Source organism: Muntiacus reevesi, chromosome 5 (genome assembly GCF_963930625.1).
Source record: "Muntiacus reevesi chromosome 5, mMunRee1.1, whole genome shotgun sequence".
NCBI classification, from domain to species: Eukaryota; Metazoa; Chordata; class Mammalia; order Artiodactyla; family Cervidae; genus Muntiacus; species Muntiacus reevesi.
Genome location: NC_089253.1, coordinates 47,112,007 through 47,116,943, shown reverse-complemented (window position 1 = coordinate 47,116,943; position 4,937 = coordinate 47,112,007). Strand labels below are relative to the sequence as shown.

General features: G+C 69.2%; 1 long non-coding RNA gene across 1 annotated transcript; it reads left to right on the top strand.

The window, feature by feature from the left end:
- The first annotated feature begins 2,532 nt into the window (after positions 1-2,532).
- Positions 2,533-3,458, top strand: LOC136169857 (uncharacterized). The gene is made up of 3 exons (XR_010663452.1): positions 2,533-2,663; positions 2,745-2,919; positions 3,274-3,458. It is a non-coding gene; the product is annotated as an uncharacterized lncRNA (long non-coding RNA).
- Positions 3,459-4,937: the final 1,479 nt, after the last annotated feature.

Genomic DNA, 4,937 nt, shown 5'->3' with positions numbered 1-4,937 from the left:
TGGCCTGGCCCTGTGTGCTCTGCCCCCGCCCCGCGCCGGGACCCACCGTGTGAGCCGGCCTGGGTCCTCCTGGCCCCCTGGGCCTGCAGGCCGGAGACAGCCAGGCCGGCCCTGAACCACAGCCCCCGCCATCACCACCCAGCGGCAGGGAGGCCGCCTGCCCCGAGCCCTGAAGTCACCCTGAGCCGCTCCATTTAAAAGCCTGCCTTCATGCTCTTTGGGGAAGGGGGCGGTTAGAAAGTGGGGGGGTGAGGGCAGGGGTCTGGGTGGCGGGAGGGAGCCCACCTGTCTGGGGGTCCCATGGGGCGCAGTGGGCTTGCCATGGAGGGTGGGGGGTCCGCAGGAAGCTGAGCTGAGTCCAGAGCAAGGTTGGTCCCCGGCAGGAAGCAGAGCCTGCAGGGAAGGTGGCCACCACCCAGAGCTCCGGGACGGGACGTGGCAAGCAGTCAGCAGAGGCCGCACCCGGGGGCAGGCGGGAAAGGAGGGGGTCTGGGGACCTGTGGGGTGGGGGGCGGAGGCAGCATGGGGCTCTAGGAGCTGGTGCCTGGGAGCTGCCCATGGCCTGGTGTCTCCTGGAAGCAGGCTGCCACTGGAAGCCACCTCGAGCACCCCTGGGGAGTTAGCTGGGCCCGGCTCTGAGTGTCCGCGGTCTTGGGGGTCTGGGAGACAAGCGGGAAGGCGTCGTGGGTGCTCGGGGAATCAGGCTGTGTTCTCCCCGGGTGGGGGGGGTCACAAGCCACAAGAGCTGGGGGACCACCCTCTGTGCAGCCTCCCGGGTCCCCAGAGCCCATCCTGGAGCTGGGCCGTCCCCTCCGTGGGGGAGACAGTGGGGAGCCAGCCCGCCGGCTCCCCCTCCCTGAGGGACCCCAGAGGCGTCACATGGGCCTTTGAAGCTCCCCTCGCCTGAGGGTGAAGGTCCGGGCAAACTGCAGCCTTCAGCGTTGATTTAAAGTGATGGGGAAGGTCGGGAGGGAGGCCGAGCACAGAGTCAATGGTATTTTCCTGAGAGAAATAATTCATGGGGCCCCGCAGCCCAGAGGACCCCGACTCAAGGCCAGGGGAGGAAGCCCATCCTTCATCCGCTGCACGTCCAGAGCCGGCCGCCCCCGGATGCAGGCCCCCCGAGCCCCCCCACGCGGGGGCCCCCACGTCCCGCAGGGCCCGGCATCTGCGGGTCACGGCCACGGAGGAGGGGGCTGCCCCCCACCCCCAGTCTCCTCAAAACCCCCAGGGCCGGCGGGTGGGATGGCCACGGCCGGGCCCGCTGGGACAGAGGCAGGCGGGAGGGAGGCTGGGCGCGGTGGCCAGGCAGGGGTGGGGGTTGCCTTGCAGGCCGTGCAAGAACAGGAAGCCAGTGGGCCTTCGGCTGGGGGGCTGCCCGCCCCACCCCCAGTCACGGAGCCTGGAGAAGGGGCTGTGTGACCCCCCCGCCCCTCGCCGGCTGCAGGCTGGAGGCTGACCGAGACAGCCGGCGCCTCGGGAGGCCCTGCCCCGGGATGTGGGCCCCACGCTGCCTTCTCTGAGACCCCGGCTCCCACTTCCTCCCACAGCTGGGAGATGATGGCGCTGCAGACTCCTGGGCCCCGCCGCTTGTTCCCCTCTGCTCCCCACACACGGGGCCTGCAGGGGGGGTCTCAGGAGCCCCTGGGCTTGGCTCGCCGAGGCCTCTGCTGGTCAGCCTTGTGGGGGGCTGGGCACAGGAGGGCCTGGTGCAGTGGACTTGGGCTCCCTTCCCTGTGTGGGGACAGCCCTGCTGGGGGCACCCTGGGCCGGCTCTCGGGGAGAGCCCACCGCACTGCCCCCCAGGGTCCCCATATACTGTGTGGCCACAGTGGCCAGTGCGGGGCCGTGAGACCCAGGGTCCAGCAGGGAGAGCCGGCGGGCCTTTGCCGCTGAGTTATGGCTGCAGCAGGCCCGGCCCGTGGCCCCCAGGACACATCCCAGATCCCCCGGCAGCGCCAGGTGAGGCCTGCCCGCCGGGCAGGGCCGCCAGGATGGAGCGGAAACCCATCTGGCCGCAGCCCCTCTGCCGGTGTCTGGTTTTCCTCTCCCAGGGCCGGGGGCCCCCGGGGGGCCGCCCCACGGTGTCCTCACTCCAAGCACATCACGGGAGTCGCCCGCTGCAGGCCGGCCCCCCACCACTTGGGGAGGAGTGCTCGTTCCTCCTGCTGCCGGGACCCCCGCCTGAGTCCCAGGAAGCCTGCCTGTCTGAGGCTCCGTTCTCTGTGCTCTGGGTGGGCTCCCCGGCTGCCCCGACAGGGGGCCCAGGACAGGGACACAGCCGTTACCCCTGCCTGCCCCCCGGCAACTCCTCACCCCCCACCTCCCTGCCAGGCCTTAAAACACAGAGGGGACTGAAGAAATCAGATCAGGGGCCCTGATGGGGACTCTGGCGGGGTCCCCCCACCTCCCGACTTCCGTGTAATTCTGAGCTCCGTGCACAAAGGCCTGAGTGTGCGCCCCGGCCAGTCAGCCGCCCAGTCCTGCACGTCGGCTCGGCCACCCAGGAGAGCCCAGCCTGGGGTGCGAGGAGGGGGGCCCGCCTCCTAGGCCGTGGCTCCTGCCTCCTGGCTGCGAAGACTGGGGCTCCCCCTCCTCACATCACGGAGGAAGGAAGAGCCCGCCAGGGTGGTTCTTTTGTGCTTCCAAGCAGCTTTATGGAGGTGCGGTTCGCATCGGAGTGTTCAGGCGAGGGTGTCTCCATGGCTGGCATCACCTTGAACACAGGTTGCTGTCACCCACAGAGTGACCCCGCACCCCGCCACGGCCCCTGCCCACACGAGCCTGCATTCCGTCTCCGGACCTGCCTGTCGACGTGGCATGGCCGTGGAGTCACGGGGGTGTGATCTCCTGCGTCCTGCTTCTGTCACTCGCCATCGCGGCCTGCAGGCCCACGAGGCCAAGCGGCACCTCTTTAAGGTCGAGCAACACTCCGCCGTGTGCGGGAGTGGACTTCACGTGCCCTGTTTGCCCGTGGGAGCTCGGGATGCGTATGCTCTGGGGGGTGGGGAGCTTAGCCTGGAATGTTTCACGGCAGGTCAGGCCTGCCACACCACCACCCAGGTTGTTTATCAGCCTCTGAAAGTCCCCGCAGGCTGTGGGGAGAGGGGCCGGGTCCAGTGCTGAGGCCTGGGTGGGGATGTCACCCCAGCCCGCCCCCTTGGGGGCCTGGGAGCGCCACTGGGGCCAGGGTCGGGGCCGGGGGACTGGCTTGGGGAGGGGCTTTCCAGCCAGCCCTGGGACGGCATTCCCGTGCCCCCTGCTTGCCTGCAGTGCTTCTCCCCGGGTACAGACCACACGTGGCTCCAGGCCTCAGAAGGCCTGTCAGCACCACGTGAGCTCCGGTCCTTTTCTCCTGCCTCAGCTTCATGACCCACACTGAATCCCGTCCTGACAAAGGTGCCCACCCCCTCCTGGAGCCACACTGGCTCTCCCTCGGGGTGCCCCCACCCCGGGCAGTTCCCTCCACTTCCGCCCGTGCCCCCACCTGCCTGCCCGGCTTGTCTCAGGATGCTCGGCACCCTGGGAGAAACAGCAAGGTGGCCCAGAGCCTGGGTCTCCTTCCCAGCGCCCCACCTGCCCCACCCAGGGGGAGCCTTGCCCCACACGTGCAGCCGGACACCCCGAGGCAGACGCAGGGACCCCAGGGCCGCCGGCTGCCTGCACGGCACACACGTCGCTCCTTCGTGCCTGCGATCACCCTCAGCGCCCGTTGCCCCGGTCACTTCATTATTTCTCTGACCAGGGCTTTTCCTGGTCAAAATGATCAACATTTTTTGTGCTGCTCCCACATCTGGCTTTGATTGGCCCCCGCCTCCTCGGGTGGGTCTGGACCCCTGAGTCTGCAGCGGAGGGAAGGCAAACCGGCCCACTCTCCTCCCCGGGGGCGCCTGGGGGACGCCGTCCTTTCCCCCCACCCATATCTGCAGTCTGCCTGGGCCCAGCTCTGCGGGCACATCCCTGGTCCTGCCTCTGCGGGGCTGGAGCTGGGGCGCCTCTCATCCCTAGACCCTTCCCGCCCCGTGGCCCCAGTGGCCTCCAAGGGGGGCCCACAGACTCGGCCTGCAGGTCACCTCACCGGGGTCCTCCCTCTCCCCTGGGCGGGTACTCTTTTCTCCATGAAGGGGCCCCCAAGAGTGTCCTCGAGGAGAGTCCTGGTTTGGGGCGCCCAGCAGGCCACTCTGCAGGTCGAAGTCAGCCCCCCTTTCCTCTGGCCTGCCCGCCTGGGTGACCCGTCCCTTTAGTCCTCCCAGCCCGAGTCCCAGGAGCCACTCGCCCCCCGAGCCTCTGCCCCGAGCCAGCCCTCCTGCTGCCGAAGCTGGCGGAGGGGACAGCACAGGCTCTGACGTGGAGGGTGCTGCTTTTTGAGCGGGAGAACCCGCCAGTGCCTGGATGCCCTTAGAATCGGCACTGACGGTGTAGGGGGCTCTGTGCCCCCTGCCCCGCTCCTAGCGTGCACGTGCAGAGGCTTCGGGACGCCCCCTTGCTGTGCGTCCTCCAGCCCGTGACACTCCGCATGGCCACAGACCCTGGGCCACAGGCCTCTGCGCTGTGGGCAGAGGGGCGGCGGGACGGTGCCCGCCTGCAGAAGCATGCCCGCCGACCACCAGAGAGGCCTGCCCCAGGGGCGGCCGCTGGGCTGGGCCTCGCGTCCCCTCGGGGGCGGGCGGTGCGGGCCTCACAGGCCCCCTCGGGCCGCGCCGGGGCCCTGAGAGCCGGGACAGCTCTCGCTACTGCCGGGGTCTCTCTGGGCTTCGCTGGCGGCCAGAGCCCTAGATAATTCTTAGAAAAACCAGCGTCAGCCCCCAACCATGGGATATCTGATTTGTAGCCCTAATAAAACCCCACGCCTGCGGTCAGAGGGGTGCCGTGTGAGTCCGGAGGTGGAGAGGCCGTGTGTCACGCGGGTGTGTGTGCACGTGTGTGAGCGAGAGTTC